The sequence below is a fragment of the Mustela erminea genome, chromosome 15 (genome assembly GCF_009829155.1).
Source record: "Mustela erminea isolate mMusErm1 chromosome 15, mMusErm1.Pri, whole genome shotgun sequence".
In the NCBI taxonomy this organism is placed as follows: domain Eukaryota; kingdom Metazoa; phylum Chordata; class Mammalia; order Carnivora; family Mustelidae; genus Mustela; species Mustela erminea.
Genome location: NC_045628.1, coordinates 62,408,372 through 62,436,245, shown reverse-complemented (window position 1 = coordinate 62,436,245; position 27,874 = coordinate 62,408,372). Strand labels below are relative to the sequence as shown.

At 42.7% G+C, this 27,874-nt stretch overlaps 1 long non-coding RNA gene across 2 annotated transcripts; it reads left to right on the top strand.

The window, feature by feature from the left end:
• Positions 1-114: 114 nt before the first annotated feature.
• Positions 115-27,023, top strand: LOC116574128. 2 transcript variants are annotated; one of them, XR_004279125.1, is made up of 5 exons: positions 115-651; positions 2,532-2,641; positions 15,338-15,508; positions 22,712-22,846; positions 25,789-27,023. It is a non-coding gene; the product is annotated as an uncharacterized LOC116574128 (long non-coding RNA). The 2 variants fall into 2 exon arrangements; XR_004279124.1 differs by lacking the exon at positions 15,338-15,508.
• Positions 27,024-27,874: the final 851 nt, after the last annotated feature.

The following is a 27,874-nucleotide window of genomic DNA, read 5'->3' as shown; positions in this document are numbered from 1 at the left end:
ACTTCCGGAATAGTGGTGGCGATGGAAAGGAAACCTGAAGAAGGAGGCGGGGCGCTAGAGGCCCAATGCGCGTGCGTCAGCTCCCTGCCGAGTTTCCACTCCGCCCCTTTGTGATTCCCGACTCCAAGCAGGACCGTCCCTGGAACGCATGCGCCTTCCATTAACTGCGGTCTCCTAGACTCAACATCTTCCACATCCAGTGTTTTTAATCTCCCATGAACGCGCATGTAAACACCCCTGGGAACGCGCTTGCCAGAGGCTCGCCCCCTCCAAAATCCCTAAAAAGGGGCGGGGTGGGGCGGGGAAATGGGCGCCTGGGCGAGGCCGGAAAGAGAAGAATCCTGCAGGAAGGAAAGAAGCTGAACTAGTTGGGACGTGACTGGGCATGCGCACGGGTTACCTGTCCTGAACTGCCTTAACAATGAGCCTGCTGCGGCGGGAGGTAGTGTGCGGCTCCCAGCATGCACCAGGCCCAGGCTGTCGAGTGGCACCCCAGGGGCTCCTGGGAGTTGTAGTTTTGCGGAGCCTCCTCGCCTTTATCCTGGAATGACCTATCGCCCACTTCGTATCCCGGCAGCTTCCCTGGAAATCGGCTGAGTCGCGGCACCGACTCACCTCTAAGGAATTGAGGGGTAGCCCAGGTCTGAACAGGTAGGCTGTCACTGCACTCTTGGTTCAGACTGCTGCCTATAATAGTGGAGCACTAGAGATGGAGAAAGAAGAGAATCTCTCATTCGAATGTCTTCGAGGGAGTTTCCAAATCATCTGTAGTGTAATCTTTCTGGTTTTCTTAAATGACTCAGTTACTAGCCCAAGGGTACTTTAGCTCCCAGTTAGGGCTATGCGCCACCGCCACCCACCACCGCACAACTTGAACACAGGCTCCTCTTGCTCCTGGTCCTGTCTTCTTTCCATTCCCCAGTAATCCAGCCTTTCTGGCTTGCTCCAGAGACAATGGAGAGAGTTACTGTGATTATTGAATAAATGTTAGGTGCCTGGCACAGGGCCTGGCAAGCGGGGTCGTTCGTTATGTGATGACCCAACTAAGCCCTCCCAGAGCTAACAAACTAGCTGAAGAGTGGCCATGCGGTGTGATTGGGCTGGCAAGGGCTCTGAAGGTCAGAAAAATAATATACCAGAGCTGGGCAAAGACATGACAGGCCTCACAGAAATGCATTTCTAGGGCAGGTTTTTGGCAGCCAAGGCAGTGTGATGCTAAGGATCTGTCTTGAAGCACACAGTGCAACTCTTTACCACCTCCTGTCTCTGCAGAAATTCTGTAAAGCACTTGAAAGTAAGATAGGTATTTTCCAGTTCTGGGACCTAGGACAAGGCATTCCACTTCTCTGAGCCTCAGGTTCCCCATCTATTAAGTGGAAAATAACAATACCTACCTTGAGTGTTGTGTGGACCCACAAAAGACATATTTTAAGTGCCTTCACCCACAAAAGGTCCTTTAAGGCTCAAGGGATTAGGAAATGGACATATCTGGGGGGTCATTATTCATCCTCCCACAATGGTGTGAAATACTGTTCTTATGCTCCTGACTCTGTTCATCTTTACCCTAACCTCACTGCTGAACCTCAAACTGGTATATGTAATGCTACTTCACTTTGTCACTTGACTGTTTAATACGTGTTCCAAACATTCCCAAACAGCATCTTTAAATCTACTGCATCATTCACTCAGTGGTTCAAAACTAAGTTCCTAAGAGTCATCCTTGCTTCTCTTTTCCTCACAACTCCTATCCAAACCATTAACAAGTACTATCAGCTCTAACTCCAAAGTAGATCTTGAATTTTCCCACTCATATCACCTCTACCCCAGTCCAGATCACCATATGCTCTGGTCTCTACTACCACAGTAACCTAACTGCTTTCCCTGCTTCTCCTCTTGAACCCTTCCCCCATTCAGCCCAACACCAACCTATTCAACCCATTTTTTTTAACGTTTTATTTACTTATTTATTTGACAGACACAGATCACAAGTAGGCAGAGAGGCAGGCAGAGTGAGAGAGGGAAGCAGGCTCCCTGCTGAGCAGAGAGATGCAGGGCTCAATCCCAGGACCCTGGGATCATGACCTGAGCTAAAGGCAGAAGCTTAACCCACTGAGCCACCCAGGTGCCCCTATTCAATCCATTTTTATCACAATGGTCAGAGGATTTTGTTTTAAAATATAAGCCAGATCATGTTACTCCTCTGCTTAAAATTTGACAGTGGCTTACCATTGCACTTGAGATAAAATGCTTCTCCAGCCTCACCTCTCCTCTCCTATTCGGTACTCTCTACACCCTGACCTAAAAATCTCAGAAACACTAACCTTCTTCCTGCTGGTGGCCTTTGCAGTGTTTACCATTAGATATTTTCTTCTCACCATTCAGTCTTCACCGCAGTTAGCTCCTTAGAAATGTTAGCCTCCTACCTCTCATGTACCCTGCCTCTTCATAACACTCGCTGTCATATAACCCTGTCTTGTTTTCCAGTCCTCACTTCTGCCCCAAATAATCTTTGTTTCTTGTTTACTTCTTAGTTCTCCCTCTAGTAGAAGAGAAGCATTGGGAGAGAAAGGACCTTGTCTGCTTAGTCATCGCTGTATTTCCAGCCCCTCAAAGAAGTAGCTGGCACATTAGGAGGCATGCTGTAAGTATTTGTCAAATAATGAATAGAAAGAGAGGCAGGTCTAAATTGAACTCTTTTCCATTAGAGCATAATGGAAAGGCTGGAATCTGAACCTTTCCCTAATTCCTGGGATGGGATGATCCTGGGGAGAATATAAGCAACAGGCAGACGGTAATACCAATATAGTAAAGCCAACAGGTGGTATAATTGGTATCCAAAAGAAAGGCCTCATATGCAATTACCCCTTTTCTTTCTGGCAGCAGGAACAAGAGTCCTCTCAGCAGCAAGGTTTTGTGGCTCTGAAGCCTAGATGAACATAGGAATGCCTTGGGAACTCTTCGAAAATGCACAGCCCTGGACCTTATCCCTGAATGACCAAATTTGGTTTTCTGGGAGCTTGGTCTGAGAATATGAATATTTATAAAGTTTCTCATGATTCTAAAGCAGGTGACCCTTGGTTTCTTGTGTTTTCTGGGAATCCCAGACCTAGGAATCCAGTGGAAGGGTGCAGGAAGAGTAAGGAGTGGTACAGAGGGCTAAGGCTCCCACCATGGAGCACATCTCCTCTTCCCTTTCTTCTTCCCTAGCATGAGGAACTAGCCAGACTGCTTGCTCTGCCACTGGTAAGTAACATCTAGTGCTTCTGATCAGACCAGTGTCTTTTTTGTGTGTGATCCATTGAGTAATAGAACACAGCCTGTGGCTTTTTGCCCTATTCACCTGTGCCAGAAGCAAGCGCAAGGCTTTGCAAAACTTTTCCCTTAATCTTCCTTTCCATTCTCTCTAGCCTGGGCAGGCTTGGGTTAACAATAGGTTTTCATGTATACAAAGGTATGAAGTAAGGTTCCTCTGTATATCTGTTTCTACATATTTTTAAATATATTTTTAGAGCAGTTTTAGGTTGAAAGTAAAATTGACTGGAAAGTATAGAGAGTTCCCATATAACCTCTGCCCCCACATAGGCATAATCTCCTGCATATCTGCATCCCTCATCAGAGTGGGACATTTGTTACAATCAATGAACCTGCATGGATATATCTTTACCACCCAAAGTCCATAGTTTACTTTAAGGTTCAATCTTGGTGATGTACATTCTACGCATTTGGACAAATATATAATGATATGTATCCATGAAAATAATACCATATAGAATAGTTTCACTGCCCTCAAAATCCTCTGTGCTCTGCCTGTTCATCCCTTCCTCCCCAAACCCTTGGCAATCACTGATCTTTTCATTGTCCCCATAGTTTTGCCTTTTCCCAAATGTCATACAGTTGGAATCACACTGCTCTAAATCTTCTGCATCCAATAGTGTTAAATAGAATGTATGAAGCAATTAAAGGGGGCCTATGAGGAATGAAAGTTGCTAGTACATAAGAGTTGGTGTATAGCCTTTTCAGATTGGCTTCTTTCGTGTAGCAATATGCTTCCGAGTTTCTGCCCTGTCTTTTCATGGCTTGATACCTCATTTGTTTTTAGTGCTGAGTAATATTCCATTGTTTATGTGTATTATAGTTTGTTTATCCATTGTTTATCCTTCCTACTGAAGGCCATCTTGGATGCTTCCAAGTTTTGGCAGTAATAGATAAAACTGCTATAAATATCCATGTCTGGTTTTTGTGTGGGCGTTAAGTTTCCAGTTACTTTGGGTAAATACCAAAGAGCCCCAGTCCTGGATCATATGGTAAGAGTCTGTTTATTTTTATAAGAAATTGCCAATATGGGGCGCCTGGGTGGCTCAGTGGGTTAAAGCCTCTGCTTTCGGCTCAGGTCATGATCCCAGGGTCCTGGGATGGAGCCCCGCGTCAGGCTCTCTGCTCAGCAGGGAGCCTGCTTCCCTTTCTCTCTCTCTGCCTACTTGTGATCTCTCTCTCTGTGTCAAATAAATAAATAAAATCTTAAAAAAAAAAAAAAAAGCCCCTCCTTTAAAAAAAAAAAATTACCAACTTGGCTTCTAAAAGTAGCTGTACCATTTTGCATTCTCACCGGTTAGGTTCGTCTATATTTTTTTTTTTAAAGATTTTATTTATTTATTTATTTGACAGAGAGAAATCACAAGTAGATGGAGAGGCAGGCAGAGAGAGAGAGAGGGAAGCAGGCTCCCTGCTGAGCAGAGAGCCCGATGCGGGACTCGATCCCAGGAACCCGAGATCATGACCTGAGCCGAAGGCAGTGGCTTAACCCACTGAGCCACCCAGGTGCCCAGGTTCGTCTATATTTCAGAGGAAAATTAATTCTCCTGGAATTTTCTGCAGAAGAACTGGGAAGGCCGAGTAGGATGAAGTAGGAGGGAACCTAGCCTTAGGGAAATGGCTACAGGGTGAAATAGTGAAAGAAAAGAGAGAAGGAGGAAGAGAGTTTGTTTCTGTTCCTTCTTTGCTTTGTCTTTACTAATAACATTCAGGCCACTGCAACCCCACCCATACGCTAAGCCCTGAACTGAGCTCAAGTGAGAGGCAGGGACTAGGACGATTAGGTCCTCTCCTTAGAAAACCGAGAGAAAAGCGGAGGAATCCCAAGTAGGTTTTGTCAAGAAGTGGATCCACTATTCCCACAATACAGTAGCTCTCAAAAAATGTTTGTTGACTGACAGGACAGGATAAGTGAAAACCTAAACTCCTCAGTGTACCAGTCACAGGTTTTAAATCTGTTAGAATCCTTGGTTTAGCTTCAGGAAATTCAGACCCACTCACAATTCCATGGACAGTATCTTCATTCTTTCTTCAAGCAAATCAGTGCCTTCTGTGTTGCTGGGAGTAAGCTCGGTGCTGGATATAACCCTAGTGAAGTCAAGGACAGCTCAGTTTGGCTCAAATCTTGATTTCATCATTGGAAAGTGACTGGCTCTGAACACAATGAGAAAGTAGTGAAGGGCAGTTGCTGTGAGAAGATTTTGGTTTAAAAAATAAAGGTCAGGACTCTGCTCGTGTTCTGTGGATGTGCTCAGTTCTGCTCTAAATCGTCTGCATCAACTAATGTTAAATAGAATGTATGAAGGAGTTAAATGGGGCCTATGAGGAGTGAATGTTGCTGCTACAAAATATGGAGATGGAAGCAGGGGTGAAATATATTGCCATCTAGGCAAAATGAACAATCTTTTTGGAAGGAATCAGTCTCTAGGGATCATACATAACTACAATTACTTTACTAAGGAACAAATGTTTTATATTTTGTGGCAACTTTTGGGGGATACCACATTTTTCTACATGTGCCTGTTTTGATTCCATTTTCCACCTAAAATTACACATGTGAGGACAATAAGTGATTCTGTAAATAAAGAGTGAGATCATCTTTATCTCAAAGACCTTGGCTGAAGGTCATGGTTAATGACCAGACTTGTAACGTTGCCACTGACGTCCTGGCAGAATTGTATCTGAAACTTGGGTGATGAGATGACACTTTTTTTAAAGTTTTTTTATACGCTTCAAAGATCAACACAATGCAGCCATCTTATATGTAAACCAACTGTTGTAGTATGTGCTTAGGCCTCGTTGACATGGTTTTAAGAAAAGCATTTCCCATCCTCTGAATCTAAACCTTAAGCCATCTTTAAGCAGAGACACCTTTCCTCTTCTGTTGAACCACTCCTGGTATCCTCAAGCACAGTACAAGAACAGTACAAGGCATGAAGAGGGAACTCAGTAATGACAAGTGAGCAGAAAAATTAATTGAATCTTAATGTCTTTGCAGAACAGGTTCTGGTGAAATGGAGCGTGGAAGAGTGTATACCCATAGTTTTCCTATCAATACCATTTACTTGGCAGTTACTCCTGGAGGCCAAAGAGATCAGGAGGAGTGTTTGTTACCAAAGATACCTCCCCTTGAGTAAAATTAGTTAGGATCAGGTTAATTTTCCTTAACAGCAACAGATACCATGGGGAAAGGGCTTTTGAGCCAGCCAAATAAACATTGGTCTTTTTCTTCAGCTGTCTATTTCAAGGAGTGGGGGAGAGAGCAAAAACAAAAACAAACAAACAAAAAAAAACTCAAGCAAAATGGAAAAAAAAAAAAAGACTGTATTGACAAAATAAATAAAAGAGTTCAGAGGCAATAGAGAGCACACTGAAAGTCCTAAAAAGAAAGAGGCCAAGATATTAATGATAGCCCAAATGGTATAACCCAAACTTTGTTCTCCTACATTAAAACCCTGAAGAATTTTGTGGGCTCCTGAAACATGTATTTTTACTTCCAGGGGATGAAATCCTAAAGAATTTATATCCTATATCATATTTTCACAGATTAAGTATTTTCAAAAAGCTGATTCTCTTTTTTTGAGGTTGGTGCAAAAAGGAGCTAGAAGCCTCACCCCCTAGGAGAATGCTGAGTAAAGTGGAACTATGGTGTAGCTTCCTCACGGGCCTCACTGCCCCCAGGCTTGCTCTCTCTCAGCCATCCTCATTGCTGCCAGAATAATCTTTCTAAAACTCATGTCACTCCCTACCATAGCCTAAAACCTTCGAGAGCTTTCCTCGTATCTAGCACTGAAACTATACTCGTTCATCTGGCTCAACGCCTACCTCTGCAATCCATTTCCCATTTTCTGCCCCCTTAAAACTCACCTCCAGTAACACCGCATTGGGATAGAATGGTTTTATTTGCAAGTGACATGACATTTTACTTGATCTTTTTAAACCATGAAGGGAATACCAGCATCCACTTAACTTGTCAGTTTGGTCACGTCACTGGCTCCATTTCTCTGCCATTCCCTGACATCTTTATCCTCTGCTTGACTCTCTTTAAGGTAACAAAATAGAAACCAGCAACTCTCAGGTTTAAATGCTTTCTTTTCCATATAAATGCATCTCTTCCCCACAACCATCAAGCCAAAATCCTGGACTTCTCTCTGATTGGACATATCCAGCCCAGAACTAACATCCCTAAGGAATGCCATGGCTGATTTGCTTAGGCTTGGAAGACATGCTTCTCTGAGAGCCAACTCTAATAATGGTTTATGCTGACTGAGTAAGGCCAACCAAGACCCATCTTTGGAGATGAAAATAAGGTCAGTTATACTCAATCCATGGGTGGGAAATATGGAAGGAAGGAAAGAATGGATGCAGACTAAGCATCTTCAGAATCCAAACTGCATATAATTCTCTAAGCCTTTCATCCCATGGTTTAGCTCTCTACCCTCTTTCGGGAATGTTCTTTCCCTACTTGATCCGTCTGGCAAACTCTTACTCTGCTCTCAATTCCAGGCCAAGCATTTCACCCTCTGTAAGGTCTTTCAGGATCTCTCACCCCAAACAGTGGATTAGGTCCTTCCGTGTGTCATTCTTATACCCAGTATAAACTTAATATATTGCCTTACATAGTGCTCATCAATTATTTGTTTGTTACATTTGTCTCCCCCAATAGATGGTTAACTCCTTGAGTACAGAAACCCTATCTTTTTTATACTGACTCTTGGCATTTATAAAATGACCAGAACATATATGACTAGCCTTTAAATAAATTCTGAGTTTTGTTAGTTCTACTGGAGATTGATCGTTGTCGGTTGATCACCAATTATGTGCTCTGTGTGTGACCTCCTCTGATATCTAACCTCAAGACAGAGACAGATCCTCAAAAAAAGTAACTGGAGCGAGGAGCAAAGGGATTAGAAAGTGAAATGCCTGAGTCACTCTGGTTCTTGGCCCTCTTGGTCCTGATTTACAGGGATCCTGAGGTCTTGGAGGATCCGGGACACCATCAGTTGATGACGGTGCCCTCTAACTGTGGAGGCAATGTAGGCACCAGGCAAGAAGCTTTCCTGTATGAACTTCAAGCCGGCAACTTGGCCAGCCAGAGTCCCTAAGTGCGTGTGAGGTTCCATGCTTATGATCGTTTTATTATTCCTAACCGAAAAGGGCAAAAGCATACTCTCGATGCTGCTTCCTTTCACCTCACAGCTCCACAAAAAGAATACCACATTGTACCTTTCCTCAACTTACAGCATCTGAGGGTGGAGCCAAGAATTAAACATTTCCAAGAGTGGAAGTGAAATGATCATCATTATCAGCAATTGTTTTTAACAGGCATGCTCTTGGTAGGGCAGAGAATGTGTGCCCGAGAGACGTAAGCAGCAGTTGGAAATTGTCAGGGAAGCTAATAATGAATTCACAAATGTTAAGTGCTCTGCCAATAATAACATTGATGATGGTAATGCAAATATTCTGGAGGACCCTGGGATTCAAAGACAATGAGACATTGTCATCAGAGTCACAAAAGCAGCAGAAGACAGGCTGTATGACCTCAGTGAAGTCACATGTAAATGTAACAGCCAGAGACTATTAATAAGTGTACGATAGTGTAGTATAAATTATACATCTGTGGTAGCAATGCAGCAACACTATTTGACTGATTATTGAGGGAGTGATCAGGGTGGAATGATATTAGTCAGGAAAGGCTCTCAAAGGGGTGAGTCATAGGCTTTTTTGAACAAGAGGCTGACATGATCTAGATGGTACTTAAAAATGATTACCTTAGCAACTATGGAGAGAATGAACCACGATGGGAAAACACAAATCAGGGGGACCAGGTAGGAGGCAGTAATGCACACAAGGTGATGGGCGCCTGGACTGGCGTGTGGGCTGTGAAATAAGAGCTGGAATGGTTTAGAGAAGGCGATGCAGTAGATTGCATAACAGCGTGGGCTTTGCAGACAAACTGATCTGGGCTCTGATCCTGGCTTCACTGACTAGCTGTGTTACTTGGGTAACTAACCTACCTGCTCTAGGTCCATTCCCTCATCTACAAAATGCACTTGTAGACACTTGTTGTTTTTGCTGTCTGGTATTTCAGTGTCCTTTCTAGTTTGAGTGAATCTCAATGTAAATGGGGAGACACACAGGGGAAGCTGTTCTTCTGCCAACCCCTGGCATCCAGGTCACAGGCACGTGCTCTGAGCAGGGCCAGTTGATGCTCACTCATCTCTCTGTACTGGGCAATAGTGATTCAAAGACAGTGTGGCCAGGCTGAGGATCTTTGAGCCCTTTGTGGGTCAAATTAGACTCCAGAGGCTTGGGGCGCCTGGCTGGCTTGAGTCAGTCGAGTATGCCGTTCTTGATTTCAGGGTTGTGAGTTCAAGCTTCACGTTGGGCATAGAGCTTACGTTAAAGGAAGGAAGGAGAAAGGACAGAAGGAAGGAAGGAAGGGAGGGAAAGAAGGGAGGAAGATGGTAGGAGGGAGGCATGGAGGGAGGAAGAAAGAATCGAGACGCATGGTGGGGCACCTTCTTGAAAACTGTTACTGAGCTCTGATTTTAACTTTGTGCTCTGCTTCCTCCCTTGGTTCCACACTGAAGCCAGTCCTCTACCTTAATATGGATTCTGTCCGTTGCCTGACACCTTTCCAGTTACTTCGATTTCTATTAACTGCTATTTGCTTTCAGAAGCCCCAACTAGAACATGACTTCACAGGACCATTTTGAGGCTTGAACAAGATCATGTAGAGAAGGCCCTCAGCCCAGTACTTGTCGTGGCTAAACACTTACTAAATAGTTGACCTAAAAATGACAGACTGAGTGACAGACTTTGATAACTGGTTAGATGTGGGAGAAGAATAAAAAGGAAGAATGGGGAAGGGAACACTAAGTTGATAAAACTATCTTCCACATCCTTATTCTACCTCTAACAAGAATATGGAAGCCAACAGAGGATGATGGGCATGAAAGAGGGTTAGACACGAATGGCAAAATATCGACCTCTCAGCATATCAGTTGAGAACAAGGTATTTTACTGACATGACAAAGTCTGAACTTGTTAGCCTGGCACATAAGGCACTTCCTAACCCTGTTCGAACCTGCCTTTCCAGCCCTCGTGCCTGCCACTCCCTGAGAAGCACCTGACGCCATACTCGATCACTCTGCTCCGTGTTGTTCTGAGCTTTGCCTCCTCGGCCCACCGTTTTCTCCTCACCTGAGATGTCCTTCGCACCCTCCCTCAGCCTCAGTTCATTTAGGACTTTGGTTGCCTCTTTTATCCTCCAGGAAGCCGTTCCTAACTCCTTCCAGGCAGTGTCACTCACTCCTTCTTCTGGGCTCCCACAGAACTCTGTTCAGGCCTCTCTGGTAGAACACACCACATTTTATTCTAAAGGGGTCGTTACATCTCTCTCCTTCACTACCTCGTGTGGTCCCAGACCCCGAGGACTATGGTTTGGCCATCCTTGTATCACTATTGCCTGACATCTTCTGGCACAAAAACAGTACTTCACAGGCTCGTGGCTGAATAACCGGGGCATTTCTTCATAATTTGGTTAGAGATAAAAGGCTATGTCTGTAAGGGGCGCCTGGACGGCTCAATCAGTAGAGTGTCTGACTCTTGATTTCAGCTCAGGCCACTATCTCGGGATCTTGCGATGGAGCCACCTTGGCTCTGTGCTCAGCAGGGAGTCTGCCTATCCTCCCTCTCTCTCTGCCCTTCCCCCCACTCATGTGCTAGCTCTCTCGCTCGCTCGCTCTCAAATAAATAAATAAATCCTTTTTAAAAAGTGTATGTCTGTAAGATAACGTGATTTGGCAATCCACACGCAAAAGTCAGTCTTGTACATTATTTGTTTATGTATTAAATAATAAATAGCGTCCTTTTAACTTGCCAGCTCCTAAAGGTCAGAGTTCTGTTTTAACTCACTTTGTACTAATAGGGTTTTTCACTAATGGGTGCGATAAAGGAATTGGAATCCTTTTGAGGTACTGCTTTGATGTTAAGTAACGCAGTGGTGCTGGTCTGCTGAAGGAGCTGTGCTTGGAGACCCTGAGTACAGGAGCCCAGGCCAGCAACCTTAGTTAGGGTTTTCTGTAGATCATTTCCAAGCTCTGATTCCCAACACTTAACCAACTCACCTTTCCCAAATAGAAGCCAGAATGAAAATGATCATTTCCCTTTGCAGTCCCCCAAGTTAGGCCTAAGCCTAAGTTTCCAGAGGGACACACCCATGAGGCCCAAATTTAGTATTATCTTCCATGGCCCTCAGAAATTATTCTTCTTTATTTTCTAAAAAGATTTTGGAGATCTCACTTTTTTTTTTTTAAGATTTTATTTATTTACTTGACAGAGATCACAAGTAGGCAGAGAGGCAGGCAGAGAGAGAGAGAGAGAGAGAGAGAGGAAGGGAAGCAGGCTCCCCGCTGAGCAGAGAGCCCGATGCAGGGCTCGATCCCAGGACCCCGAGACCAGGACCTGAGCCGAAGGCAGAGGCCTAACCCACTGAGCCACCCAGGCGCCCCTGGAGATCTCACTTTTAATTTATTTTAGAATTAATAATCCATTACTGAGATTCGGAATTAAAAAGCATACAGTGTAAAGTGTCCCCTTGCCCCCCACCCACCCTGCACCCTCGCCTTCCCACCTATCCCCTGTGGGTGACCAAAGCTATTGCTTTCTTATGCGTTCTTCCAGAGATACTCTATGCATATAAGGACATATTGGTAAGTTTGCCACTGCCTTTTACACGAAAGTTAAATTAGTACACACAGTTCTGCCTCTTGCTTTTTATTCACTAAACGATTTATCTTGTGCATCTTTTCCTATCAGTACGTATCAGTACATACCTTGCCCCCAACCCCTTGGTATTCCAGTCGCTTGGAACTGTGTCTAGCAAGACAGTCTGCTGTTAATGGGTCTGGGAGGATTTCCCCCCAATCCTTTCTATTTTATAAACAATTCAGCACCTCTTTTACCTCCTTTCAGAGTTCCTCCCCAGCCTCTGCCTTCCTCATTCTCAAGAAATGCTGCCTCTCTTAACTCACAAAGAAAGCAGAGGCTATTAGATAAAGATTCTATCAATTTCCTGCCTCTTATCTACTTTGTCCTTCAGACTCCTTTGGTTCCAAACAGCACATAGTTCTCCGGATACACGTGTTCTCTTGTCTCTGCACCTTTCTCTATGACATTCCCATTCTCACCATCCTTCCTCTGCCTGGGAAGCTTGTATTAACCTTTCAAATCCAAGCTTGGATATCATGCAGAGGGAGTTAGTCTGTTGCTTTTTGTAGTGCATCTGTATCTCGTTCCTCTCCTGCTGTTGTATTTCTTAGGCTGCTTTGAAATTTGTTTACAAGTCTAAGTTCCCATAGGTCTGTGAGCACCTTGAGAACCAACCAAATCAGGGGTGCCTGGGTGGCTCAGTGGGCTGAGCATCTGTCTTTGGCTCCGATCGTGATCCCGGCATCCTGGGATCGAGCACCGCATCGTCGCATCGGGGTCCCTGCTCAGCAGAGAGCCTGCTTCTCCCTCTCCCGCTCACCCTGCTTGCGCTCTCTCTCTCTCTCTCTCTTTCTTTGTCAAATAAATGAATGGAATCTTAAAAAAACAAACAAACAAACAAACAAAAAAGAACTAATTCATATCAGGATGCCCAGCACTTAGCATAGAGAATCTGGTAATAGAAGCCACTCAGTAAATATTTGTTAAATGAGTAAATAAATAATGTGGAGGAAATCTAAGCATAGTGTATTATGACAAGTATTTGCAAAACAGTAGAATGAATCTTCAACTTTGCATGCTGTCGCAGAAACAGCGTCAGACCTGGAATCATCGAGAGAACCCGTTCTGGTCCTAGGAAGCAGGAAATTTTTCCCACATGTTCATTGCTGTATCCTCAATGCCAGGAAGAATGCCTGGCTCTTTATTGGTGCTAAGAATGAGGCTTTGTGTTATGTTTGTATTTGAATCTACTGAAGACACCCTTTATTTCAAAGAGGTTGCAGGGAGAAAGCTGGAACCCAGCGGTCTGTGGCTTTTGGGCTAACGAGAGAACACGCCTGATACCCAGTCACACGTGAAGTTATCCTAAGGCCAGTGAATTCATTTACATTGGACACATTCAACCAACTGACTTTTACAAATGTGGTTATGGATTAAATTAACACATTTCCATAGCCTCAGGTTTCTTCCAAGCTTAGTGGTAATCACATGCTTTATCTGGGAAATAAAACAGAAACCAGGTGATCTTGAGGAGGCAGGGCTCTTGACTCCTCCTGTATAAACACCAACAGGAGTAAGAGCGTGGCAATCAGGCACAGAGCACCCCTCTGATACAAACTGAAATAAGACCTTTACCCCACCTGGCCTGTCTCCTAAGAGGGCTCTTTTTTTTTTTTTTTTTTTAAGATTTTATTTATTTATTTGATGAGAGCATGAGTGGGGGCTGTGGGGGCAGTGGGAGAGGTGGAAGGAAGCTCCCACTGAGCAGAGAGCCCGATAAGGGCGGCACTCGATCCCAGAACCCAGGGATCATGACCTGAGCCAAAGGCAGTCGCTTAACTGACTGAGCCACCCAGGCGTCCCAAGAGGGATCTTTCTTCACTGCTCTCCTTCGGTCGCTAGAATACACATATCCTCCCACCCCTTCTTACTGAACAGGAGTAATATGCAATAATACATGTAATTAGAACATAAAGTCACATCTCCATCAGTTTATGAAAATAAGATTCTCTCATCCCGATGCTTCTGATCAAACACTATGGTGACCCACAGTTGTTTTTAGACCAAGACTGAATCGGAATTTCATATTTATAATTTTTATTTCCACAGTGTTCAGTAAATACCTATGGACTGACCAAATGAATATTTTGCCATTAATGAGCTCTGTAACCTTGGGCAACTTTTATCTACATTTTCTAGGCTTCGTTATCCCCATTGATGCCATAAACCTTGATTGTCAGATTTTTCAAAATTAATTTTTAATAGTTTAAACATTTTCTTCAAACAAAGGCTTAGAACTCCATATGAAACAAAAAAATGGGGCTACTCTGGATAAAATAGGTTTGGAGGCTCTAAGAACTCCCGCTTTGCCTCCTCCCTCCCCACCCTTGTTTCTGCCCTGAATCCCTCTGCTGAGCCCCAGGGCTCTGGGACGCACCTTCAAAAAAATCACTGCACTAGACAATCCTATACGTAAGACTGACTCCCAGACTTGTACAGAAACTTACTGTCAGCTGGGACCAGAGATTCTCAACCTACAGCCTCTTAATTCTTAGGGATTAAATGAGGTAAAGCCATTCAGGAAAATTAAAATATGAAGTTTCTTTGCTTTGGGTGATATTATATCAACGCAACCAAGATGTTTGCTTACCAGTTGATTACTTACTGGAAAACAAAATTGGAAGCTATCTAAATCCTTGATAAATTAATCACAGATATGAGCATGATGAGAATGAACTGTGAACGTGGTAACATGTAAATAAATAAATTTTTATCTTTAAATAATTTAAATAACAAGACTTTATAAATGAAGTAATAAATAACTACATAACTAACCAATAATTTTTAAGTGGACAGAATTTCTCAATTGATATGAAAAAGAGGGGGCAGAATTAATAAAAAGAATCCCTGGGCGAGTGGGGAATAATAATGATGCATTCCATTTTCTTCCTTTCCTTATAAATAAAATGTGCCAGGGAAAGGTTGAATGGCTTGCTGAAGTCCTCACAGCTGATTTCATGGCAGAATCCACAGCAGAACACAGCATCTGTAGCTTTCCAAGCCATGTTGCCTTTCTCTGTGAGGTTAGGGTTCCATCTTTACATGTCTGGGATCCATGGTCATGCAGCTACTGAAAGATAGAACATCCTCATTATCTCAGCACCTATGATCTGGATTCCTGAAGTTTGAAGGTGGGCAGGAGAGTAAGAATCATCATAATCTAGAAACATTTATTTATCAAATGACTGCTTATAACACCCACTCAAATATCCATCTCCATTAAACATGAGCACTGATGCTTCCCTTCCAGGGATCAACTCCCTCATCACATGTCCAGCTGATGACTGCATTCTTATACCTATTTGACAATACGGTACAAATGCAATGCAAATCAACTACAAAGCAAAACTGCTCATCTTGCAAAGCTATGGATTTTTTCAGGTTTATTGAAGGAAGGCCAGTGTGCAAGCGAGGGAAAGAGGTGGGTGATACTGAAGAGGTAGGCAAAGGACAGATTGGGAAGGGACTTGGGGTTCTGAGTGGTTTTCATTCTGGTTAGGATGAGAAATTTTTGGAGGCCTTTAAGCAAGAGAAGTGACAATCAGATCTATCTCGAAAGTTCTCATGTTGACATTGGCAAATAGTCTAAAAATATAGGATCTTGCTATTGTATTTCTGTGATTCTATCCCTTAGATGCATCGCTACATGTATGAAATGACACATGTCTAGGTTATTTATTGTTGCCTTATTTGTAAGAGCAACAAATGGATGCAGTTGTGATGTGCAGCAAAAGGGGCTTGGTTTGACAACGATGGCATGACATGTAGCTCCAGAAACAAGGAAGGTCTCTCTGTACCTATATGGAGAGAGTTTAAGACATGTTGGTTGACAAAAGAAAGCAAGACTTAAAACTTATAGAGCAATGCAAATGGTAGGCTACCTTTTGTATAATAAGATAGGAGATAAATTTACAAATGCTTGCATTTGCCTTAAAAACCCAAGAAAGAAAGAAAAAAAAAAGACAAAGACACCAGTGGAAATGATTCTTATTTAGAGGGTTGGGGTGAGGAATGCAGGAATGGGTTTAAGACTTCTCTGGGTATATCTTCTTTCATAGCATGCTGAATTTTGAACCGCATAAATGTAGTACCTCATAAAAATAAAATATTAAGTGTCACTCTGACTGCTTTGTAGAGAGTGGTTGTAGGGACTCAAGAGTAGAAGCTGGGGCCCATTTAAAAATAGCTACTGAAGTAGTTCAGGCGAGGGCTGGTAGCAGGCAGCACTGGAAGGTAGCAGAGGAGGTGGTGAGAAGTAGTCAGTTTGGGGCATAGAGCTAATGGATTTGCCAACGGATCGGGTATAGTTTGTGGATGAATAAAAGAGAAGTCAAAGCTCATTCCTAGATAGTTGTCTTGAGCCAGTAAGGTGGAGTTGGGGGAGGGGCACCAAGGAAGATCAAGAATCGAGAATTCTATTTTGGACCTGTTGAGACCATGTTTGAATGCAGAGGTCCACAACTAAAGAGAAATATCTTGAAGGAGGAAGAAGGCAGAGATTTTTCCAAAGATGAGTTCAACTCCCATGAGTTCAAATTTAAGGACTGAGGGATCCTCGTAAAATCAATAAAACTCCCAAATGGCCGTCTCTGTTTTTATGCAGCACAAGTGAAATATACAGGAAGGAATGGCATTTGTGCTAATATAGAATTTTGTTGGAAGAAAACTAGGTTAAAAATTCCGAATCAGGGGCGCCTGGGTGGCTCAGTGGGTTAAAGCCTCTGCCTTCGGCTCAGGTCATGATCCCAGGGTCCTGGGATCGAGCCCCACATCAGGCTCTCTGCTCAGCAGGAGCCTGCTTCCTCCTCTTTCTCTCTCTGCCTGCCTCTCAGCCTACTTTTGATCTCTGTCTGTCAAATAAATAAATGAAAATCTTAAAAAAAAATTCCTAATCAATCCCTGGGTTTGTTCTTAGTTCTCAAAGTCAGCCTGTAGTTATCAGGATAGCCTACATTTTGTTAAATATGAAGTGAAAATAAATGCTGTTTCACGATCTTTTTTCATTTTTCAAGATGAAGTTTGAATCAAAGATTTTCCACTATTTAGGATGAAACATAGGCGGCCAACACTAAGTGGCCTTTTCAGTGTCCTGAACAAAGTGCAAACAAATATGATTTGGGAAACAAATTTAATTTAAACTTTTCCTCTTGGACACTAAATTCACTCTTTATTAACAGAATAATTTACAATATAACTTGGACTGATAATGGGGCAGAAAGTAGAGAGTAACGATTTTTTCTACTTTACCCCTCTAGAAGTTATTAAATTTTTTTTTTTTTAGCAAAAATAAAGAACTGCTTTCTTAAGAGTTCTACCTTCAACTCTTAGTTTGTCTTTTGTGCATTTTCACCAAGTACAACAGACTCTGGATATGTCCCCATGTTAATAGAAGTTACTAGCTGTGTTTGCCACAGTGCCCAGTGTCTCAGAAAGTTCAGGATGCCAAAATAAATTACCATGTGGTTTACACAAGCATTTCTTTCTCATGCTTCTGGAGGTTGAGTCTTGAGATCAGGATGCCAGCATGGCCAGGTTCTGGTGAGAGCACTTTTCCTGGCTATGTCCTCACAGGGCCCCTCCTTGGTACATGCATCACGGAGAGAGAGAGAGAGAGAGAGGGAGAGATCTTTCTGCTTGTGCAAGGGCTGTAATCCCATCAGGGGGGCTCCACTCTCATGACCTAATTAAACCCTGATTACTTCCCAAGTGTCCCAGTGTCCCACCTCCAACTGCTGTCATGTCCAGGATTAGTGGTTTAACATATGAATTTGGGGGCCAGGGGCAGCATACAAATATTCAATCTATAGCTCTTAGCCCAGAATCCCCTTTAGTTTGGAAACCCTCAGACCTCCAGGTGGCTGAAATACTTACTGGCTGCTGACGCCTTACCACTGAGTCCTCCCGAGGACTTGCCTAAAGGAAGCTGCCTCCCTCAAGTGTAGGTCCAGTCTCCTTTGGAGGTGAGGGGTGGGACAGTACAAAGATCCAGCCCTCTGGCCTCTATATGCCTATTTAATGAGCTTCTCATGAGGGCCAGTCAACCTCTGTCTCACTCCCAGACTCTCTGACGGGCGTTATTCTCCAATACACCTCCTGTACACGAATCTCGGTCTCAGCATCTGTTTCCTGGGGGACCCAACCGAAAACACTGATAGGCTTCATTAATAGCATATTCAAATAATAAGTAACCAAATCACACCGATTTCTTAAGTTGTGTGTCGGTTCAGGCACAGTGTAAAAGGCGAACATAGTCGGGTACAGAATATGCTATTGGACCCTCCTGGGGCTGGCCTCATGCACTTTGCATATTTCATACCCACATTTGCGGAAGAGAAAAGCCTCCCTCAGATCTGTTTGGCACCACACATTTTGTCCAGCACAGGGAGTAATCTCTTGGCTCATTATAACTGATCTCTGAATGCATTATAATAAGAGAGAACTGAGTTTTGATCCCATTATTTATTTTTATTTCTTAAAGAAGTAGAACAACAGGAAGCCAAACTTCAGTTCAAGTATTCCTGGAAAAAAAAAAAAATGAAGAGTAAATAATAAAACAAAATACCCTGTCCAGCAGCACTCCTTAAGAATTCCCCAGCAGGGGTTACGATCTAAAAAACAGGCCTTAGATGCTGAGTTGATTTATCATACATATAAAAATTCCCAGATCATAGATTTTCTGCTCATTCATTTCTGTCACCATAATTTATTTAGCCTTCAGTTTTCAAGATCCTTTGTGACCATTAGTAAGATTTTTAAAATAGCCCTGTGCAGGCAGGATTTTGCAAAGAATATTCAGGCCCTCCTTTCTCCTCTTGTCACTTAGTTAGCCATAGTTCAGTGTTAGGAGAAGTTCAGAGGACCTTTTTCATGGCACCAAAGTAGCCTAATCTACAGTCAAGAGATTTAGTCACAAAGAAAATTTGTCTTCAGAATTCTCTTTTATTTACATATTTATTTATCATTAATTTTCTTCTTAAGTAGGGCCCATGCCCACTATGGAGCCCACCATGGGACTTGAACTCGCAACCCTGAGATCAAGACCTGAGCTGAGATCAAGAGTGGAATGCTTAACCCACTCAGGCACTCCAGGATTCTCTTTTTTTAATTTTCATTTTTTAAGATTTTATTTATTTATTTGAAAGAAAGAGAGCACAGGGTCAGGGTGCGGGGAAGAGGCAGAGGGAGAGAGAGAACCAGACTCTCTGCTGAGCAGGGAGCCCGATGCAGGGCTCATGCAGGGCTCGATCCCAGGACCCTGAGATCATGACCTGAGCAGAAGACAGATGCTTAACGACTGAGCCACATAGGCGCCACTCTTTTTTTTATTTTTTTAAAGTAATTTCTCCATTTATTCTCCCTTCAATGTTTGAATTTTGTTATTCTCTGTTGAAAATATTTCTATTATGTAATTATAGAAAAATGAAAATGGGATACATGAAAAAGAAAAATTATTCATAAGCATGGTGGTTTATTTTCATCCAAACCTTTGCCAAAATAGTGTATGTAGCGTTTACAATTTTTACAAGATACATTAATGCCATTTTATACTTTCGTTTACCAAAATGTAATAAATACTGTCCATGTCAATAGATACACCATTAAAATATTATTTAATAGATGCATAATATTTTACAACTTGGGGATATCAAAAGTTTTTAAATCAATACCTTGCTATGAAACATTTATATTGTTTCCTTTTTTTTTTTTTTTTTTTTTTTTAGCTTTTGTAAACAGTGTATCAGTGGACTTTCTTGTAAATCTTTGTAAATAACTGGTTGTTTCCCCAGGACAAATACTTAGAGGTGGGATTTCTGGATCAAGCAGTGAGTATGTTTTTAAGATTTTTGTAAACACTTGTTGCTAAACTGTTTCAGTTTTCGACAAAGAGTGGTTGAAAATGTCCTTTCTCTATACTTTTGTCACCCTGAGTATATCATTCTTTTTCATCTTTCTTAATCTAATAGATGAAAAATAGGATCTTGTTTTTAGTTGCATTTCTTTGATTTCTAGTGAGCCTGAGTTTTGAAAGTATTTTTTGGACATATAATTACTTCTTTTGTGAACTGCCTCTGAATGTAAAATATTGAGTTCTGTTACTTCTCTTCCTGAATTTTAAGAGCCTATCTATACATGAGCACACATTTCTCCAAAGAAGACATACAGATGGCCAGCAGACACACGAAAAGATGTTCAACATCACTCATCAGGGAAATGCAAATCCAAACCATGAGATATCACCTCACACCTCAGAATGGCTAAAGTAAAAAATACAAGAAACAAGTGTTGGCAAAGATGTGGAGAAAAAGGAACACTCGTGCACTGTTGGTGGGAATGCCACTATCGAACACAGTAAGGATGTTCCTTGGAAAATTAAAAATAGACCTACCAGGGCGCCTAGGTGGTTCAGTAGGTTAAGCGTCTGCCTCCAGCTCAGGTCATGATCCCAGGATCCTGGGAACGAATGCCACATTGGGCATTATCTTTGTATTATCTCTTATTATTATATTTGTATTATGTTATATATTATATTATATTTGTATTATCTTTGTATCATTAATCTTTGTATTATTCTTCACATTAATGGAAGTGTTTCTAGAATTTTGTCACCACTAAAGAATGGTACTTCATCCTTATTCAGTAATAAATGTCTTTTGGTATCTACAATTGTACCTACGTTTTGCTGCACTGATATAAACTGAGGAAACATGACATTGCTATAAGATTTCCTTAAAATTATGTTTAAGCGTATATTGTTATAATTTCTACTTGCCTGTGGCTTAATAATTATTGGAGGAGAGTGCTTTTTTTTTTTTTAAAGATTTTATTTATTTATTTGACAGAGAGAGAGAAAGAGATCACAAGTAGGCAGAGGAGCAGGCAGAGGGGGAGGGGGGGAAGCAGGCTCCCCGCTGAGCAGAGAGCCCAATGTGGGGCTGGATCCCAGGACCCTGAGATCATGACCCGAGCTGAAGGCAGAGGCTTTAACCCACTGAGCCACCCAGGCGCCCCGAGGAGAGTGCTTTTAACAATTATTTTCCTACAACGTTATTTATCCAGAGCAGCTTATTTTTCCATTTATATATATAGATAGATATATAGATATATAGATATATAGATATATAGATATGGCCTGGCACACCATAAGAGACTCTAAGAACCAACTAAGGGTTGCTGGAAGGGGAGTAGAGGTGGAATGGGGTAACTGGGTAATGGGAATTAAGGAGGAAACCTGATAGAATGAGCAGTCAGTATTATATGCAAGTGATCAATCATGAAACTCTACCCTTGAAACTAGTAATATACTGTTGGTTAACAAAATTGAATTTAAAGAAAAAATTTAAAGTTTTCTTCATCAGTGAAAGTGTTTTTGACTCTATATAGAAGAGAATGAATTTCTTTTAAATACTGCAGTTTTATTTTAAAAGTATGTCAATTCATGAACTTGAATAGATAATTCACAAACATTGTTCAGATTTCAAAAAGTAGAATATGCTATATACCATAGAATAAAATCTCTTTTTCACCTCTGTCCTCTGGTCAGCATGTCCTTCTCCCTGCAATTACTGTATTCTGTTAGAGAGGAGGAAGCAGGATTTTTTAAATAAAAAAAATAACATACACACACAAAACATCTGTAATATACACAGAATGTATCAAATGTTTACATGAGAAAAACAATGTGCTAAGCTATCCTAAGAAGTCAGACAGGAGGCAGAGACTTGATGAAGAGTCTGGTCACCAGAAGAGAGAGACGAAGCAGAGTAAACTGTTTGGTGTTTTTCCAATATTGTCAGTTACTAGTTTATTTAAACTCTGAGTTCATTTTCTCACCAAGCTACAGCAAGAGATAAATCTGTAATCCATGTCACAATAACTGCATTAGATATGACCGTCTACCAACTCAGCTTCCCAGACCTCAGATGGCAAACAGGACAGAAACCATGGGGACACCTGGGTGGCTCAGTCCTTTAAGCAGCTGCCTTTGGCTCAGATCATGAGCCCAGGATTCTGGGATGGAGTCCCATGTTGGGCTCCTTGCTCAGCAAGGAGTCTGTTTCTCCCTCTGCCTGCTGCTCCCCCTGCTTGAGCTCGCGCTCTCTCTCTCTCTGACAAATTAATAAATAAAATCTTAAAAAAAAAAAAAAGATAGGAACCATGCATTCCTGGGATGCAACCAACCAGAGTACAGAATGACAAACCAAATGACAAACACAAAATGTACCAAGCTTCTTCAATTAGATGAGAGAAGCTTAAATAAATCAAAATCACAGTACAAAAATAACTTAAAAGCCTTTCCCCAAATAAATCTGTATTGTGTTGTAAACAACTGAACAGTCATCGGAACCAGGGGTGTGTATAGAGGGGGAGCTGGCTCTTTGGTGCAGGCGGGCCCCTTGAGTAGAGGGGGCCTAATACAGCCCCGGGATCGATAAAGCTGTGTGTGTGGGGGGGAGCTGCAGGAGCAAGAGTGGATCCCAGGAGTGGGGGGATGGGAGGTAACGGGAGAAGGTGGGGGGTTGGGAGGCAATGGGGAAGAGGCTGGCAGGGTGCTGGGAGGCAATGGGGGGTGGGGGAGGAGCTGATTCAAGCAAACCAAACTCACAAAAAGCTGATTTATCCACAGAAATGCCATTTGTTCATTAACCAGCACAAAGGAACTGGAGGAGTGTTTTATTCATTCTACAGAGAAACCTAACATGCTGTTCATTCTGCAATAGAGTACACTTACTGCGGGGGATCAGGATACTCTGGCCAGCAGGTACAGTTCTCTATCCCCCACGTGGCTTTGGGTGAACCCTGATATATATCATCCTTTGGTCTCTACTTTTTTTGGGAGGGGGGAGGGGATATTATATCTAAGACAAAAAAAATAAAAAGTCTTTGAATGAAAAAGTCTTTTCATTCCTGTTCGGGTCAACCACAATAAAACCAAATGGACAGAGTTACCCCCCAGCATTGCTAGACAAAGTCTCCTGTGGTCTCCCCTCCCTCCTCAGTCCTTGGAGTGGGCATTTCTCTGGGTGGCTGGGAGGTAATGGTAACATAAGGTGGCAGTCGCCTGCATGGGTTCTGAGCCTCATGGCTTCCGTTCCAATCCCGGCCTGGCCGTTTGCCAGCTGCAAAACCTCAGGAGGTTGTTTAACTTTTCTCCTTCTGGGGAAATGACAGTAATGGTACCTGGTTCAACAAGTCATTGAGAAGACTAAATGAGCTAATCCATGTTGAACACTAAGCATGGTGCCTAGCATTGACAGAGCACTCAAAAAATGGTAGCCACTGGTATTAAGGCTGCCGTCCTCTGCTTCTGTTGATTTGTAGTTGTTTCTGCTCATGGACAATAAGCCATCTTAAACTCTTTGCCCAAATTAAGGAAAAGAAAAGGAGAAGTCAAATGAGACCAATCTGATTTGGTGAAAAGACTGAAACATGTTCAGTGTTTCAAAGAAATGCAATTTCTTCGTATTGCTTCCCAATTTGAATATGGTACAACCTCAAATAACACGAAGAAGGGAATAAGCAAATACATTTTTTCCAAAGGAGAATGAGTAAAAAAAAAAAAAAGAGGGAACTTCATGTCAAAATGCAATTTGTAATAAACAAGTATTTCTGGAGAACCCAATATGTATCCAGTGACTCTGTCTGCTTCTATCCTTGCCTTTCTTAAATCCATTTGCAACACAGCAACCAGAATCTTTTTTTTCTTTTTAAATTTTTAATTGTTTTTAAAGATTTTATTTATTTATTTGAGAGAGAAAAAGAGAGAGAAAGCACAAACAGGGGGAGTGGGAGGGAGAAGCAGGCTCCCCGCTGAGCAGGGAGCCCTGGGATCATGACCTGAGATGAAGGCAGACACTTAACAGACTGAGCCACCCAGGCGCCCCTAAAGTCATTTTTCAAACACTAAGTTAGATCATGTCATTTCTTTGTTCATCATCTTCACATGGCTTCCCACTTCATTTGAAGTAAAAGCCAAAGTTTTTGCAATGCCATACAAGGCCTTGCATAATCTGCTCACTCCCTTCCCCACCCCATCTCTATGACTTAACCTCCCTCTCCCTTACTTACTCAGCACAGACATCACTGGACTCTGCTGTTCCTTAACCATGCTAGGTACTCCTGCCTCAGGGCCTTTGCACTTGTGGTTTCCTCCATGTTGGAGTCCTCTTCTTCTTCTTCTTCTTCTTCTTTTTTTTTTTTTTTTAAAGATTTTTATTTATTTATTTGACAGATCACAAGTAGGCAGAGAGGCAGGCAGAAAGAGAGGAGGAAGCAGGCTCCCTACTGAGCAGAGAGCCCCATGCAGGGCTCGATCCCAGGACCCTGGGATCATGACCTGAGCCGAAGGCAGAGGCTTTAACCCACTGAACCACCCAGGTGCCCCTGGAGTCCTCTTCTTCAAGTCATGTCTCAAAGAAGACCTTGGTCAAATGCCCCCTTTCCTGACCCTCCTGCTTAGAACTATAATGTCTTCACCCCCACCACTGTGTAGTCTCCTTTCCTGCCCTCATTTCTCTCTAGCAAATTCTCTGTATATTTACTGATGTATTTTGTTTATAATCTATCTTACCCCATCCTCCCTGTGATAGAAGAGCTACCTCGGGGGGTTCTGTATGTTTTGTTCATTGCTGCATCTGAATCGCTAGCAAAGGGATGGTGCTCACCGTGGGATTAAAGAATGAATTCTTGAACGGTGCTAGGTGCTTTTATATATGTCATCTCATGTACAGACTTCGGTCAAGATCTGATTTTCACAAGAAGACTTCACTAAATAGTAGCCATTATTATAACTATGTATTTTTCTATTCAGCAATGGCTGCTTCTGGAAATTTAAAATGGACAGAAAGCATCCTGAAGTGCTTGACGCTGGAATCTGAAAAACACTGTTTATTTTAACGTGTGGCTGTCCTTTAAAGGCATCTTACATAAGATGGAGAGTCAGAGGAAGAAGTTGTTTTTAACTTCTCAGTATGAATGATCAGAAATTACGAATTTTCCTGTAAATTTAAGTTGACCCGTTCTAATTTTAGCATGAATTCCCCGACCCTGAAAAAATGATTTTTACATTTGTCCAAATGGTGCACAACAGCAGAAGTGTGGGCCCGGCTGTCCCTGCCACTGCCTTGTGGGAGATAAGGGCAGCCTACTGGATTTCTGGTATCCGTTATAGTGATGACACAAAAGAAATGTTTGTAAGAACAAATGTTTGGTTCCAGGCTGCAGCCTAATTTAATAGTGTGCTTGAAAAAAACAGAGTTGATGATTCATTCCCAAACCCCTGGGGAGGAAGGGGTGATTGTAAACCCTTTGGAAAGGGGCGAGAAAGCCTGTCCAGTCACTAATGCAGAGATCTTAAGCAAAAGTCTTGTCTGAAGGCGATAGAACACTGGTTTTCTCCCCGAATTATTTCAGCTGGGGGAAGACTGAGATTCCAAAGCCATCTCCCTCTGCTCTGATTTGGGGAGTGGGAAGTTATAACGTGATTGATTTTTTGATAGTTTCAGATCATCTTAAGTATTTGGATGAAAGACTACCCCCGAGGTTTTCATACTTGTGGTTTTAAATCCTTAAGACATTACATGCGATTGTAATAGTTTTTTAGGGACCACAACCCTAGGGAAATTTTTATGGAAGAAGAAAGAGAACTTTTTTTCTTTTCTTTTTTTTCTTTCTTTCTTTCTTTCTTTTTTTTTTTTTAAACAGAAACTGAGATTTAAGACACATCAGCCATCTAAGTAGGTGGAGAAGACAGCTGCGGTTGGCGAGACCCGAAGTCCCCTCCCACTGCTTGCTGGTTGATGCCTGAGACTTGGAAACTCAGGAATGCGTTTTCTTGGATTAAGATTTCATCTATTAAAATACTAACAGCCCTTCTCAGGATCCCATGTGAAACTCTCCGGGCCATTTTCACTCTGCTGGTAAGAGGCTCCCTGGCTCCAGCTTTTCCCAGCTGGGTAGGGAGAGAGCGAGTGGATCCTGGCCCTTTGGCGATGAGAGGGGGGTGTGCCTGGGGGGAGACACTCTCGGAGGAGCCCACAAAGACAATAGGAACGCTTTTCCGTGTGTAAAACCATTTTTGCCCATTCCTACCACAGCCTCCCTGCCCTGCATCCTGGGGGAATATAAGGTTGATACGGTAACACGGCTGGGAGAAAGCCCGCCCACCCGAGTCTCAGGCAACCCTAAACCACAGCTGGGATTATCCTAGCATTTAATCCCTCATCCTTAGCCAAGCTGCTTGCTTAGTTTGACCAGTGTCTTCTGTTTTTCCATAATGACCAGAGGCATTCTAATTCATCATTTTTTAAAGATTTTATTTATCTATTTGACAGACAGAGATCACAAGTAGGCAGAGAGGCAGGCAGAGAGAGGGGAGGAAGCAGGCTCCCCCTGGAGCAGAGGGCTCGCTGCGGGGGGCTCGCTGCAGGGCTCGCTGTAGTACTCGATGAGGGGCTCGATCCCACATGACCTGAGCCGAAGGCAAAGGTTTAACCCACTGAGCCACCCAGGCGCTCCATCTAATTCACCATTTTAAAAGGTATTCTATAAAAGACTTCTGACATGGGGCGGGGTGCGGGGGGTAGGGAGTGAGGTGGGGAGTGACTCTTTCTCCGGCTGGCAAGGCTTCTAAAGGAGGGAAATCCCTGCGGCTGTGTGGAAGTGACTCAAGTCCTGAGATGGTCTGTCAGCTCCTTGCACTGGTGTTACTGGTTGCATGGCGACCTCACTGAGGTAACAGTGTCATTTTATTTTCACTTCTCACTACTTAACTTAGGTGTTTCCTCTTATGTAACTTTCAAAAACAGTTTCCTACCTAAGAAGGGTGAAAAGGAGATTTTATGAAGTTGAGCTTATTATGGCACTTAAAAATAATTTGCAGTATAGTACATGTCTTTCTTCTTAAAGCTATGACACGGCTGTTCAAAAAAAAAAAAAAACCCTAACAACTCCTCTTGTCCTCTAAAGATTACCAGGTTTGTTCATCATCTTTCATTTCTTTACCACATATTTTGTGCAGATTACATAGCAGAGACCGGGCTGGGCGCTAAGGCCCTGGCGCTGGGATCCACTCACCCGACCTCGGATTGCTCAGTCTAGTCAGTGGGAGGAGACAGACAAATTACCACCTGCTAAGAACAGGACAAAAGTTTGCACAGGGTTGCAGAATGGGCCCCACCCATACTGGGGCATCAGGAAAGCTTTCAGTGGAAGTAGAGTATTTGAGCTGAGAGTTTTAAGGATGTAGGAATTGCCCGGAAGAAGATGTATGCCTGGGGTGGGGGTGGGGGGCTGTTCCAGGCAGAGGAACAGCATATGCAAAGAAATGGTGGAGAGAGAACACTATCCTCCTATCTGTCTTCACCTCTCTAGGCCAGGGACCAATTCTTACTCATCACTGGATCTCTGGTACCTGTCAGGCCTGTCATAAATATTCATAAATATTTGTTGAACTTCACTGAACTGAACTGCAAACATTTATTGCTGTTTTCTAAATGCTGCGGATGGGGTAGTGGCTACAAGAGAAATTTTTGTTCTTGTGGTATATATGTTCTAGGGAGGCGTTACTAGGAGTTGGCATTTACTAAAAACTTCCTACCTGCCAGGCACTGTCCAAGAGATTTGTGTATTCACTTGTTCAATCTTCACAACAAGCCTGTAGTAGGTATTCTAATATTATCCCAATGTGTTACTGTGAGGACATAGAGAGGTTAAGAAACTTATCCAAGCCAACCCAGCTCGTGAGCGGTAGAGCTGGGATTCAAAGTCAGGAAATCGTGGCTTCCAGAGT